Genomic DNA, 16,025 nt, shown 5'->3' on the forward strand with positions numbered 1-16,025 from the left:
TGGAGAAGACTCTTGAGAGTCCCTTGGACTACAAGGAGATCCAACCAGTCCATTCTAAAGGAAATCAGTCCTGAATATTTGTTGAAAGGACTGATGTTGAAGCTGAAACTCCAATACTTTGGCCACCTGATGCAAAAAACTGACTCATTTGAAAAGACCCTGATGTTGGGAAATACTGAAGGCAGGAGAAGAAGAGGATGACAGAAGATGAGATGGTTGGATGGCAACACTGACTCAATGGACATGAGTTTGAGTAAAGTCAGGGAATTGGTGATAGACAGGGAGGCCTGGCATGCTGTGGTCCAAGGGGCTGCAGAGGTGGACACAACTGAGCACCTGAACTGAACTGCCTGAGACCTGTTTTGGTATTAAAATTACTCATAACAGTTTTGTGGCATCCTATGGATTTTGGAAAGTTGTGCTCTTATTTTTATTTTTTTAACTATTTCCTGATTTCCTCTTTGATTTTTCATTTACCCATTAGTTTGGGTTTTTATGGTGTTACTTAGTAATAAGGTGTTTTTTTAGTTATATGTTTGTGTTTTTCTCATTTTATTTCCTATAATTGGCTTCTGGTTTCATACCTTTGTGCTCCAAAAATGCAAAAGCAATTTCCATACTTTTACATTTGAGGCTTGTTTATTGGGCTATCATGTGATCCACCCTGGAGTATATACTCCATGTGCACTATAAAAATGTGTGTCGTGTTGTTTTTCTGAATTGAATCTCCTATATGTATTTATTAAGTGAAAGTGAAGGTGAAGTAGCTCAGTCGTGTTTGACTCTTTGTGGCCCCATGGACTGTAGCCAACCAGGCTTCTCCATCTCTGGGATTCTCCAGGCAAGAATGTTGGAGTGGGTTGCCATTTCCTTCTCCAGGAGATCTTCCCGACCCAGGGATTGAACCCAGGTCTCCTGCATTGTAGGCAGACGCTTTACCGTCTGAGCCACCAGGGAAGTCCTGTATTTATTAAGTACAACTATTCTAACATGTCATTCAAGACCACTGTTGATTTTCTGTCTAGATGATCAGTCTATTGATATAAATGGGATGTTAACATTTCTTGTTGTTCTTGTATTATTGTCAATATCTCCCTTTATATGTCAATATTTGCTTTATCCTTTAGTTTCTCTTATCTTAGGCACATATATACTAGCAAATATATATATATATTAGTATATACTCTTTTTGTGTTGATTCCTTTCACATTATATAATACCCTTCTTTGTCTCATGTAATAAAGATAAATTTGTTTTAAAATCTATTTTGTCTGATATGGATACTGCAACCCCTCTTTCTTATAATGTTCATATGCATAAAATATCTTCTTGCAGTCCCTTACATTTATTATTTGTGAAAAATTTAGCTCTGAAGTTAGTCTCTTATATAAAGCATATATGTGAGCACATATATATATATATGTGCTCAGTCACTCACTCACATCTAACTCTTTGCAACCCCATGGACTTTTTAGCCCACCAGGCTTTTTTGTCCATGGAATTTTTCTGACAAGAATACTGGAGCGGGTTGCCATTTCCTTTTCCAGTTGATTTTCCCAACCTAGAGATCTAAGCCACGTCTCTTACATTTCCTGCATTGGCAGGTGGATTCTTTAGCACTGCACCACTTGAGAAGCCCCCGCATTTATATGGGTTTTGTTTTCTTATCCTCTCAGCCACCCTATGTCTCTTTATTGAATCATTTACTTCATTGGCACTTAAAGAAATTATTGATATATATGTAATTTTAAAATTTTTATTACTGATTTTCCAGTTTTTTGGATAATATATGTCATTTGAGAAAAATTATATTTAAGTAATCCATGTTGCACCAATTAATCAAAATTTCCAAGTCTTTCTTCTCTAAGGCTGGGAACAACTTTGTGAACATAGGAAAATACACAAATGAAAATGGAAAAGTAGGGAAATGGACAAAAGAAAATGAACAGAAAAAAATTCATTAGAGAGGAAAACTTCAACAGGTGAATATACAAATTGTCTAAAGTGTTGAAGTCAAAGAAATGGAATTTTTTTTTTAGTTTACAATATTGTATTGGTTTTGCCCTACATCAACATGCATCTGACATGGGTGTACACACAGAAATGGAAATTTTAAGAAATTAACAGAAGGAGCAAATTCAACATTCAGAATCTGATCAAAGAATAGGACTTTCTTGTTTTAAGGTTTTGAGTCCTTCTTCAAGGACACTTCTTCAGACTCAGAATGATTTTCCTTTTCTCAACTACCATCTGAACGAATCCTCTCAGAGCCCTCTTTATGTCCTTATTTCTCAGACTATAGATGAAGGGGTTCAGCATGGGTGTGACCACAGTGTACATCACCGAGGCTGTTGCACTTGAATGTGAGCTGTGGGTAGCAGCAGAGCTAAGGTACACTCCTAGGCTTGAACAATAATATAAGAAGACAACTAAAAGGTGAGACACACAGGTGGAAAACGCTTTATATTTCCCCTGAGGTGATGAGATTCCATGTATGGAGAACACTATCTTAGAGTAAGAGTAAAGAATACCAGCCAGGGGGCCACCACCCAACAACACTGCTGTAAAATACATAAAAACATCATTAAGAAAAGTGTCACAACAGGCAAGTTGTACCACCTGTTTGATTTCACAGAAAAAGTGGGGGATTTCTAAGTCTGTACAGAAGGACAGCTGTAAGACCAGTAAGCTTTCTAACAAGGAAAGCAGGGCACTAATGATCCAGCACAGCAGCACCAGCAGTCCACAGAGTCGGGGTTCATGGTGACTGTGTAGTGCAGCGGGTGGCAGATGGCCAAGAAGCGGTCATAGGCCATCACAGTCAAAAGAAAATCATCCAGTGCTGCAAACTGCATGTAAAAATACATCTGGGTGATGCACCCTCCATAGGATATAACTTTGCTCTGGATCTGTATATTTATTAGCATCTTTAGGATTGTCGTGGTAGTGAAACAGATGTCTACAAAAGATAAGTTGGAGATGAAGAAGTACATGGGAATGTGAAGATGGGAGTCTAAACTGATAGCCAAGATGATGAGCAGATTTCCAAACAAAGTGATCAGATACATGGAGAGGAACATTCCAAATATGAGTGATTGCAGTTCTGGTTCCACTGATAAACCCTGAAGAAGAAATCCTGGATTTTGTGTATCATTTCCTGGTACCATGTGCTGGTGTTGATGACTAGGAATAAAAAAATCATATATGAATTTGCACTGATGGGTATTATTCATTTGAAATGCTACAATGTATAAAGTAAGTATATGTATATGAATATAATATATATACATACATACATGTATTGTCTGAATCCTCACATTTAAAGGATGTTCTGTGACATCTCTGACTAGGAATTCTGTTAAAAAGAGAGGAAATATATAGACTTCAGTGGGAAAAAATATCTAAAATTCTCAGGTGATCCTAGATTATAATGTGGATAAATTTTTCAGAATTTCTCCCAAGGAATCATGCATTAAATGATTTTAATGAGAAATATTTTCATGCATTTGAGGAACATATGGTGAGTACTGGCCATTTTCTAGGTTTAAGATGCTGAGAAACAAAAGCCAAAAGATATAAGGACAGTGAAAATATATACGAAAATAAGTATCATATATCATGTGACATAGTGACATGTGAAGAAAGAAAAACAAGTATAAAAACAATGGATGAGGGCTTATTTATTACTGAGAGTTCAGGAATATCTAAATATGATGAAGACAAAATTACAAAGTTGATAATAGTTATTAATACATATGCATCTAAAATAGAGGAACTGGCATGTTTAGTGCAGTCATTGAGACCTAAATGGAGAAAAGTACAGCAGTACAGTCATAGTAGAGGATTTTAACACCCTGCTGACCGCAATGAGTAGATCATTGACACCTAAAGTCAACAGGAAACAATAGCCTTATATGAAACATTGGATCTGAAGGACATGATAAATTTTATTCAGAACATTCCATCCAAATACACATTCTTCTCAGGTGCAAATGGAAGCTTCTCAAGAATAGACCATATATTGGAAAACAGTACAAGTCTTAACAAATTTAGGCAACTGAAATTATATCAAGCATTTTCTGATCATGATGGTATGAAACTACAAATCAACTATAAGGAAAAGCTGGAAAAATATATTCACATGAAACAACATGCTACTTAACTGCAATTAGAATATTACAAATCAAAGGAGTCATAATATTTATGCATACAAATGAAAATATGACATACTTAAATCTTTTTGATGAAAGTAGTAATAAGAGGGAATGTTATAGTAATTCCTACCTACCTCAAGAAACAAGGAAGATCTAAACAATCTAACTTTACATCTAAAGGAAATAGAAAAAGAAGAAAAAAGAGCCAAAAGTCAGTAAAAGAAAGAACATAATAAAAGTCAGAACAGCAATACATGAAATGAAAATGATTAAGATGTTGGGGGAAATCAATGATTTGGTTCGATCAAGCTGGTTCTTTGAAAAGATAAGCAAAGATAGACAAAACTTTACTAGATTCATTAAGAGAAAAGGAAAAAAGAATCTCTGATTAGTGAAGTCAGAAATAGAGACTTCCCTAGTGGTCCAGTGGTAGAGACTTTGTTCCTGTGCTGAGGGTATGGGTTCAATGCTTCATCATGGAACTAAGATCCCATATGCCTTGTGGCCAAAAAAATAAAACATAAAAACAGAAGCAATATTGTAACAAATCCAATAAAGACTTTAAAAACAGTCCACATCAAAAAAATCAGAAATAAAAGAACAGAAATGCAATACATACAATAGAAGTACAAAGGATTATGAGACTATTATGAACAGCTATAAGCCAACAAATTGGGCAAACTAGAAAAAATAAAATCTTAGACTCACACAACTATAGACTGAAGGTATACAAAATTTGAATAAACCAATTATTAGCACAGGCATTAAAGCAGTAATCAAAAAGCTCCTTAAAATGAAAGGTTTAGGATGACAATTTCAAGGGTGAATTCTACAAAACATTCAAAGATTTAATACTTATCCTCCCCCAAATTCTTCCCAAAAAATTAAAGGAGAGAAGACCATCCTTACTAATTTTTTGAGGCCAAATTTACCCTTATGTAAAAACAGACCATGACAACAAGGAAAATAAGAAAATTATAGTCCACTATATCTGATAAATGTAGAGGCAAAAGTCTCAACAAAATATTAGTAACTGAATACAACAATACCTTAAAAGGACCACACACCATATCAAGTGAGGTTTGTTCCTGGGATGCAAGGATAGTATAACATCTGAAAGGTAATCAACATGAAAAACCATGAGAAACTAATGAAAAACAAATACTATATGATCAACTCAACAGATGCAGAAAAGATGATGATGTTGAAAGGGTGTTCAAACATTCAATACCCTTTTATGATAAAAAAAAAAAACAACTCTCAATAAAGTGAATATAGAAGGAATGTACCTCAACATAATAAAAGTCATCTATGACAAACCCCCTGATAACATCAGAATCAATGCTGAAATTCTAAGTGCTAGTTCCCTAAGGTCAGGAATGTGACAAAAATGCCCACTCTCCCCAGCTTTATTCAGGGTAGTCTTGGAGTCCTAATCAGAGCACTCAAGCAATAAAATAAATAAAAGTCGAATTAGGAAGGAAAAAGTAAAACTATCACTATTTGCAGATAACATGATTTTATATGTGTAGAAAACCCTGAAACCATTAGAAATAATAAATACGGTGAAGTTAGAGGGTATAAACTCAACATATAAAATTTTGTTTCTATACACTAACTGTGAACTAAAAGAAAAAATAAATTAAGAATACCATCCTATTTAAAATTGCAACAAAATGTTATTAAAAAAATCAACTCAGAATAGATTAAATTCTTGAATATTAGACCTGAGAAACCATAAAACTTTTGGAAGAAAACACAGACTATCAGCTCAGGTCCATTAGAATGGCTGTTACCAAAAAAAAAAAACAAAAAAAACAAGAAATAACAAATATTGAAGAGAATGGGGAGAAAAGGTAAACCTTATACACTATTGGTGGGAATGTAAATTGGTGATGCCACTATAAAAAATAGTATGGAGGTTTCTCAAATTTTAAAAATAAAACTACTGCACCATTTAGCAATTCTACCTCTGGATATTTATGCCCCTCCCCTCAAAAACCCCTCAAACACTAATTTGAAAAGATACATGCATTAACTACAGCATTATTTACAATAGCCAAGATATGGAAGCAACCTGAGTGTGTATTGACAGATGAATGGATAAAGAAGATGTGATATGTATCTACAATGGAATATTGCTTGGCTAAAATAAAAGAACTATTGACATTTTTTGACAAAGGTCCATCTAGACCTAGAGGGTATGATGGAAGGAAGTAAGTCAGAGGCAAAAAGACAGACACCATATGATTTCAGTCATGTGTGGTATATGAGAAAGGAAAAAAAAAACATTAAATAAATGAACAAACCAATTCACACACACACACACAAAAAAAACACTTAGATAGAAACAGAATGGTTCCCAGAGGAGAGAGGAGGGGGAGGTAAAATGGATAAAGAGGGACAACTATGTGATGATAGTTCGAAACTAATATTTTGGTAGTGAATACAGTATAGTAGAACTCAAAATATAATGTTGCATATGTGAAAACTACATAATGTTATAAACCAAGGTCACTTCAATTAAAAAAGAATGTAGAAATAGCACACAATTCCAATTGATAATTCTCTCAAAGACATGCCAACATGGAGATCTATATTTATATGCCCATTTTATGTCTAGTATTTAAGGAAACCGGAGAAGGCAATGGCAACCCACTCCAGTACTCTTGCCTGGAAAATCCCATGTACGAGGAGCCTGGTAGGCTGCAGTCTGTGGGGTCGCTAAGAGTTGGACACGACTGAGTGACTTCACTTTCACTTTTCACTTTCATGCATTGGAGAAGGAAATGGCAACCCACTCCAGTGTTCTTGCCTGGAGAATCCCAGGGTCGGGGGAGCCTGGTGGGCTGCCATCTCTGGGGTCACACAGAGTCGGACACAACTGAAGTGACTTAGCAGTAGCAGCAGCAGCATTTAAGGAAACATAAAAAAGAGTCAAAAATGGAAAGTAAGAGAAGAGATCTACACATCAGAGATAAAATGGTCTAGAATGCTCAGGTGATTTCTGAGAGATTATGATGAAAAGGACTTTTTTCTGGTTCTGGCAGCATTCCAAACCATATCCCCTAAATGCATAGAATACCTAATAAAAGGATGGGAAAAACTCACAATTTATTCTCCAGAGAAACAAGGAATATTTTATGTTACAACCTTTTACTGATTAAATATTCTGTTAGATAAATTCACTTAGGAAATAAATTATTAATTTACAACAGAAAATATACAAGGTAAAATAACCATTGAACATTTTTAAAGATGAAAATATGAGAGATTTTTTAAATGGTATTATATGCAAATTTGGGGCATCAGAAAACTGAGCTTTGAATCCTGGATCTATCACATGCTAATTGCTTTTCCATGAGAAGCCAACTGAACCACTGTAAGTGTTAATATTTTCTTTTCTTTATTTATTTTTAAGCCTACAGCACCCAGTGTTTCCAGGTGGTTTCCCATCATCCAAGTACTAACCAGTCCTAACCCTGCTTAGCTTCTGAGATCATAAGAGGTCAGGTGCATTTTGTATGGTATTGCCATTGGCTAATAAGTCTCTTTCAAATAGTAAGCAGAACAATATTTGACTTTCTGTTAAACTTTTTACACTCTCCCAGGAAGCTTAACCATAAAAATGCTTCTGTGTATAACCCGACCCTGAACACTGCTATTTTGATTATGAGTATTAAATCTTTGACCAAACAGTTTGGTGGTTTTGAGTTCACATATTTACCTAAATGATATATTAATGATCACATATGTAAAACACATTCGGTATGCTAACATTATAAAATAAAGTTCCATTAAAAATATATATTGGGGGCTTCCCTCATGGCTCAGCGGTAAAGAATCTGCTTGCCAACGCAGGAGACACAGTTTCAATCCCTGGTCTGGGAAGATACTCAATATGCCGTGGAGCAACTAAACCTATGCGTCACAACTACTGAGCCTGCGCTCTAGAGCTCAGAAACAACCACTGAGCCCATGCACTGCCGCTACTGAAGCTTGCGGGCCCTGGAGCCAGAGCTCGGCAGCAAGAGAAGTCGCTGCTGTGCGAAGCCCTCACGCTCGCAATTAGAGAGCAGCCCCTGCTCACCGCAACTGGAGAAAAGCCCGCACAGCAACGAAGAACCAGCGCAGCCACAAATAAACAAATAAACTTTTTAAATTATTAAAAAAAATTTTTTTAATAAATATTGAGCAGAGTAGTATCCATTGTCTGGAGGTGCTTGACATATTTATTCAATGTATGTAAAAATCTCAGAATAGTTCCTTTCTGACAATAAATGAAAGGTATTTAGCTGTTGATGAGATGTGCCTAATTTTTTTCTTCTACCTTTCAAATGTCACCATTGCTTCCCCACCTCTAGATAGTGCAATAATTGTAAAGCTTGTTAGCAAAACACTTTTTTCATACTAAGTACAGTTTGTTTCCCATATGAATAACCAATTTTGGGGCGCTCCTAAATCACTGCAGATGGTGACTGAAGCCATAAAATTAAAAGATGCTTGCTCCTTGGAAGAAGAGCTATGACCAACCTAGACAGCATACTAAAAAGCAGAGACGTTACTTTGCCAACAAAGGTCCGTATAGTCAAGGCTATGGTTTTTCCAGTGGTCCTGTATGGATGTGAGAGTTGGACTATAAAGAAAGCTGAAGGCCGAAGAATTGATGCTTTTGAACTGCAGTGTTGGAGAAGACTCTTGAGAGTTCCTTGGACTGCAAGGAGATCCAACTAGTCAATCCTAAAGGAATTCAGTCCTGAATATTCATTGGAAGGACTGATGCTGGAGCTAAAGCTCCAATACTTTGGCCACCTGATGTGAAGAACTGACTCATTGGAAAAGACTGTGATGCTGGGAAAGATTGAAGTCAGGAGGAGAAGGGGACGACAGAGGATGAGATGGCTAGATGGCATCACTGACTCGATGGACATGAGTTTGAGCAAGCTCTGGGAGTTGGTGATGGACAGGGAAGCCTGGCGTGCTGCAGTCCATGGGGTAGCAAAGAGTCGGACACAACTGAGCAACTAAACTGAACTGAACTGAACTGAGACAACTGTGAATTCTTTGCCTTGGGAGCTGATGTTGCGAACTAACTCATCTCCCTTAGTCTGAGTCTTTCTAATAAACATACAAACAGTTCAATTTCATCCCAGCTTAAATATTTAAAGAGTGACTTCAGTTCAGTGTACAAGTCTTCAAACTTAATACTCTAGTTTACAATTCCCCTTAACTGTAAACCTCCTCAATTGTGTTCTAATTTTACTGGAACCATTTTATGCTTCCTTCCTTTGTCCTCATTAAACTGAACTTCCTTCCCCGCTATTAGTTATAACAGTGACCCTCATATTTCTGAGTTGAAAAGACATTTCTTTTTTAGGTATATATATATATATTAATTAATTGTAGATAAATTAGTCTACCTAACAAAGAAACATGACAGTCTCTCATCTCAGGGCTAGGGTTGTTTGGATCTCAGGTGAACTTAGGTAAAAATTTTCAGGTTCATTTCTCTCTGAACCTTTCTTCACATACCTACTGAGTTCTCAGATGTACCTGGGTAATGTCTCTAAAAGGAGAATCTCTGTGTAGATGTCTGAATTACTCTGGGTAATTGATGATGGAAGTTGAAGCTCTGTTCCCAAACAGGCCAGTAGGAAGAACTAAAACATTGGTTTCTGAGCCACAATAGGGACTCCAAATGCAACAACCAAGTCCTTCCAGTACCAGGGATTTACACACTGTGGGGCTGTAGTAGAAATAGTTATAGCTCCCTAGACTGCTCATTAGGCACTGTTTCCATTGTTACTCCCACCTCTGAGCACATGAATTCCCTGTGGGAACACTGGTCTGAACACAAAGAAAATGATTCCTGTTCTTTCTCTGTTCCCAGGAGATCAGATTAGAAGTCAGGTGAATCTAGTCTATTCTTCCTTCTCCATGAACTCTCCTGCATTCCACAGGTTTCACCTCTTTACAGCTTATTGAGAGAATTAATTCTTATGTAGATTGATAAGGAATCTGGTACCCTCAAGGAGGAGAAAGGGGTCCGGAGGAGAAAAGGACAAACTTTTTTCCTACATTTCTGCCTCTTAGTCACACAAGACATTTTTTTCTTAAACTCTAAGTTGCTATGGCAACAAACTACTTCTTCTAAGACTAACTTTCTTTTAGCCCAGAAATTATTACACAACAAAAAAACTCCTCTTGCTCAAGGGTATGTTTTTTCTTAAGCTTCATACTAATGATTATATAACAACAATGCATCTTGCTTGAGAACATGTTTCTCCTTCTTAAGAACCTTCTAACTAATTCTGTTATCTTAAGATGTATGTTGTGGGAGTGGATCTGATAAGACCTTTCCAACCTTGAGACATTCTTTTGATCTATTGTTAGTAACCAATTGAAAAAACTATATAGCTCCCTTGCTAAAGACTAGTGTTGAGGCACTCTCTGCCCTCTTCTGATGTCTGTGTTAGAAGCTTTCTCTATCCCTTTTTCACTGTAAAAAAACTTTTGCCATATGAAACTCTGAAGCCATGTCTCTGGTCCCATAGTGAAATTCTCTCCTTTGCAGACCACAAGTCTGACACAGTTCACTGTTAAGTTATCATTATCCCAACCTTGAGTTACTGTTTCTTCCAAATCTGAGACTGATTACCTGTGTTTACTAGGTCCCATGAACTTCCAAAATATTGACTTGTGACAGGGATATTTCCCAATATCTCTAGAAAATTAGTATCCTCTCCCCAACAAGAAACCTATGTGTACACAAATTAACCAAATATAAAACACCCAGTTGGTTAAAACAATAACAACAAAAAACTCTTTATCTTCTTAACAAATGGGAAAATGGAGATAAAAACACTATGACCTCACTATAGAAAAGGAAAGGACTCCTAGAGATAATTTACAGTGGAGAAAATATGTATCTAACAAACCCATAAATACATTCAGCTTCATGGATAACAAAATAAATGGAAACTAAACATAGCCCGAGGCCAGGGGCGGCGGCTGGAGGAACAACGTCCAAGGAGCAGTGGCTGTGTGGCCACAAGAGGGCCTAGGGAAGTTATACCACGTTGAAGGTCAGGAAGGGCGGCAGTGAGGAGATACCCCTCGTCCAAGGTAAGGAGAAATGGCTGCGCTTTGCTGGAGCAGCCATGAAGAGATACCCCACGTCCAAGGTAAGAGAAACCCAAGTAAGATGGTAGAAGTTGCAAGAGGGCATCAGAGGGCAGACACACTGAAACCATACTCACAGAAAACTAGTCAATCTAATCACACTAGGACCACAGCCTTGTCTAACTCAAGGAAACTAAGCCTTGCCCATGGAGCCACCCAAGATGGGTGGGTCATGGTGGAGAGATCTGACAGAATGTGGTCCACTGGACAAGGGAATGGCAAACCACTTCAGTATTCTTGCCTCAAGAACCCTATGAACAGTATGAAAAGGCAAAATGATAGGATACTGAAAGAGGAACTCCCCAGGTCAGTAGGTGCACAATATGCTACTGGAGATCAGTGGAGAAATAACTCCAGAAAGAATGAAGGGATAAGCCAAAGCAAAAAGAATACCCAGCTGTGGATGTGACTGGTGATAGAAGTAAGGTCCGATGCTGTAAAGAGCAATATTGCATAGGAACCTGGAATGTCAGGTCCATGAATCAAGGCAAATTGGAAGAGGTCAAACAAGAGATGGCAAGAGTGAATGTGGACATTCTAGGAATCAGCGAACTCGAATGGGTGAATTTAACTCAGATGACCATTATATCTACTACTGCAGGCAGGAATCCCTCAGAAGAAATGGAGTAGCCATCACGGTCAACAAAAGAGTCCGAAATGCAGTACTTGGATGCAATCTCAAAAACAACAGAATGATCTCTGTTCGTTTCCAAGACAAACCATTCAATATCACAGTAATCCAAGTCTATGCCTCAACCAGTAATGCTGAAGAAGCTGAAGTTGAACGGTTCTATGAAGACCTACGAGACCTTTTAGAACTAACACCCAAAAAAGATGTCCTTTTCATTATAGGGGACTGGAATGCAAAAGTAGGAAGTCAAGAAACACCTGGAGTAACAGGCAAATTTGGCCTTGGAATACGGAATGAAGCAGGGCAAAGACTAATAGAGTTTTGCCAAGAAAATGCACTGGTCATAGCAAACACCCTCTTCCAACAGCACAAGAGAAGACTCTACACATGGACATCACCAGATGGTCAACACTGAAATCAGATTGATTATATTCTTTGCAGCCAAAGATGGAGAAGCTCTATACAGTCAACAAAAACAAGACCAGGAGCTGACTGTGGCTCAGATCGTGAACTCCTTATTGCCAAATTCAGACTGAAATCGAAGAAAGTAGGGAAAACCACTAGACCATTCAGGTATGACCTAAATCAAATCCCTTATGATTATACAGTGGAAGTGAGAAATAGATTTAAGGGACTAGATCTGATGATAGATAGAGTGCCTGATGAACTATGTACGGAGGTTCGAGACCTTGTACAGGAGGCAGGGATCAAGACCATCCCCATGGAAAAGAAATGCAAAAAAGAAAAATGGCTGGCTAAGGAGGCCTTACAAATAGCTGTGAAAAGAAGAGAAGCAAAAAGCAAAGGAGAAAAGGAAAGATATTCAGAAATGCAGAGTTCCAAAGAATAGCAAGGAGAGATAAGAAAGCCTTCCTCAGTGATCAATGTAAAGAAAGAGAGGAAAATAACAGAATGGGAAAGACTAGCGATCTCTTCAAGAAAATTAGAGATACCAAGGAGAAGGCAATGGCAACCCACTCCAGTACTCTTGCCTGGAAAATCCCACGGATGGAGGGGCCTGGTAGGCTGTAGTCCATGGGGTCGCTAAGAGTCGGACACGACTGGGCATCTTCACTTTCACTTTTCACTTTCATGCATTGGAGAAGGAAATGGCAACCCATTCCAGTGTTCTTGCCTGGAGAATCCCACGGACAGGGGAGCCTGGTGGGCTGCCGTCTATGGGGTCACACAGAGTCTGACATGACTGAAGCAACTTAGCAGCATAGCAGCACGGGAACATTTCATGCAAAGATGGGCTCAATAAAGGACAGAAATGGTATGGACCTAACAGAAGCAGAAGATATTAAGAAGAGGTGGCAAGAATACACAGAAGAACTGTACAAAAAAGATTTTCACAACCCAGATAATCACGATGGTGTGATCACTGACCTAGAGCTAGACATCCTGGAATGTGAAGTCAAGTGGGCCTTAGAAAGCACCACTACGAACAAAGCTAGTGGAGGTGATGGAATTCCAGTTGAGCTATTTCAAATCCTGAAAGATGATGCTGTGAAAGTGCTGCACTCAATAGGTCAGCAAATTTGGAAAACTCAGCAGTGGCCACAGGACTGGAAAAGGCCCATTTTTATTCCAATCCCAAAGAAAGGCAATGACAAAGAATGCTCAAATTACCACACAATTGCACTCATCTCACACACTAGTAAAGTAATGCTCAAAATTCTCCAAGCAAAGCTTCAGCAATACACAAACCGTGAGCTTCCAAATGTTCAAGCTGGCTTTAGAAAAGGCAGAGGAACCAGAGACCAAATTGCCAATATCCACTGGATCATCGAAAAAGCAAGAGAGTTCCAGAAAAACATCTATTTCTGCTTTATTGACTATGCCAAAGCCTTTGACTGTGTGGATCACAATAAACTGTGGAAAATTCTGAAAGAGATGGGAATACCAGACCACCTGACCTGCCTCTTGAGAAATCTGTATGCAGGTCAGGAAGCAACAGTTAGAACTGGACATGGAATTAAAAAGCCTCTTGATGAAAGTGAAAGAGGAGAGTGAAAAAGTTGGCTTAAAGCTCAACATTCAGAAAACTAAGATCATGGCATCCAGTCCCATCACTTCATGGGAAATAAATGGGGAAACAGTGGAAGCAGTGTCAGACTTTATTTTGGGGGGCTCCAAAATCACTGCAGATGGTGACTGCAGCCATGAAATTAAAAGACTCTTACTCCTTTAAGGAAAGTTATGACCAACCTAGATAGCATATTGAAAAGCAGAGACGTTACTTTGCCAACAAAGGTCCATCTAGTCAAGGCTATGGTTTTTCCAGTGGTCATGTATGGTTGTGAGAGTTGGCCTGTGAAGAAAGCTGAGCGCCAAAGAATTGATGCTTTTGAACTGTGGTATTGGAGAAGACTCTTGAGAGTCCAAGGGATTGCAAGGAGACCAAACCAGTCCATTCTGAAGGAGATCGGCCCTGGGATTTCTTTGGAAGGAATGATGCTAAAGCTGAAACTCCAGTTCTTTGGCAACCTCATGTGAAAAGTTGGCTCACTGCAAAAGACTCTGATGCTTGGAGGGATTGGGGGCAGGAGGAGAAGGAGACAACAGAGGATGAGATGGCTGGATGGCATCACTGACTTGATGGACATGAGTCTGAGTAAACTCTGGGAGTTGGTGATGGACAGGGAGGCCTGGTGTGCTGTGATTCATGGGGTCGCAAAACGTCAGACGCGACTGAGCGACTGAACTGAACTGACTGAAGGATAATCAGTCAGACAAGCTGGAATAAAGATTGCCGGGAGAAATATCAATAACCTCAGATATGCAGATGACACCACCCTTATGGCAGAGAGTGAAGAGGAACTAAAAACCCTTTGATGAAAGCGAAAGTGGAGAGTGAAAAAGTTGGCTTAAAGCTCAACATTCAGAAAATGAGGATCATGGCATCTTGTCTCATCACTTCATGCGAAAGAGTGTAAACAGTGTCAGACTTTATTTTGGGGGGCTCCAAAATCACTGCAGATGGTGACTGCAGCCATGAAATTAAAATATGCTTATTCCTTGGAAGGAAACTTATGACTAACCTAGATAGCATATTGAAAAGCAGAGACATTACTTTGCCAATAAAGGTCTGTCTAGTCAAGGCTATGGTTTTTCCAGTGGTCATGTATGGTTGTGAGAGTTGGACTGTGAAGAAAGCTGAGTGCCAAAGAATTGATGCTTTTGAACTGTGGTGTTGGAGAAGACTCTTGAGAGTCCCTTGGACTGCAAGGAGATCCAACCAGTCCATTCTGAAGGAGATCAGCCCTGGGATTTCTTTGGAAGGAATGATGCTAAAGCTGAAACTCCAGTACTTTGGACACCTCATGTGAAGAGTTGACTCATTGGAAAAGACTCTGATGCTGGGAGGGATTGGGGGCAGGAGGAGAAGGGGATGACAGAGGATGAGATGGCTGGATGGCATCACTGACTTGATGGATGTGAGTCTGAGTGAAGCCCAGGAGTTGTTGATGGACAGGGAGGCCTGGCATGCTGCAATTCATGGGGTCACAAAGAGTCGGACACGACTGAGTGACTGAACTAACTGAACTAAACACTAGAAAATAGTGTGGGTGCCTTATGGACAATACCAATATACAGTTTCCCTAAGAAATAAGAATTGGTATTGAACAAACTGAGTCAGATAACTTAGGTATATACTGGCATATACTGGGCTACACCTAATGGAAGTTCTTAAGTTCTTACTTATGACTTTACTATTACTGCTAGCTACATTGTTTCGTATATTGCCTGTTTCATAAAGTGTTGCCCCTTAGGTTACCAAGTGTGTGACTGAGCCACTGATAAAATGATAGTATACAATTCAATGAGATCAATGATTGTAACAGTGTAACTCTAGATATGAGAAGAAACAACAAAAGGGAATATCTTCCTGGACCACAAGAGACCAGTAAGTGCAAGTAGTCCAGAGAATTTTGAATACTCTTTTATGGCCTAGTCTAGTAACAGCACGTTGAGTGGCCTGTCATTAAATCTTCACAAGACCTGGGAATGACCATTCCTGGCCCCATGGGACAAAATGGTCATGTAGTGCCCCC

The 16,025-nt window shown here is 38.7% G+C and overlaps 1 pseudogene; it reads right to left on the reverse strand.

The window, feature by feature from the left end:
* Positions 1–2,199: 2,199 nt before the first annotated feature.
* LOC123335279 lies at positions 2,200–3,233 on the reverse strand (annotated as a pseudogene).
* Positions 3,234–16,025: the final 12,792 nt, after the last annotated feature.

This window comes from Bubalus bubalis, chromosome 9 (assembly GCF_019923935.1).
Source record: "Bubalus bubalis isolate 160015118507 breed Murrah chromosome 9, NDDB_SH_1, whole genome shotgun sequence".
In the NCBI taxonomy this organism is placed as follows: domain Eukaryota; kingdom Metazoa; phylum Chordata; class Mammalia; order Artiodactyla; family Bovidae; genus Bubalus; species Bubalus bubalis.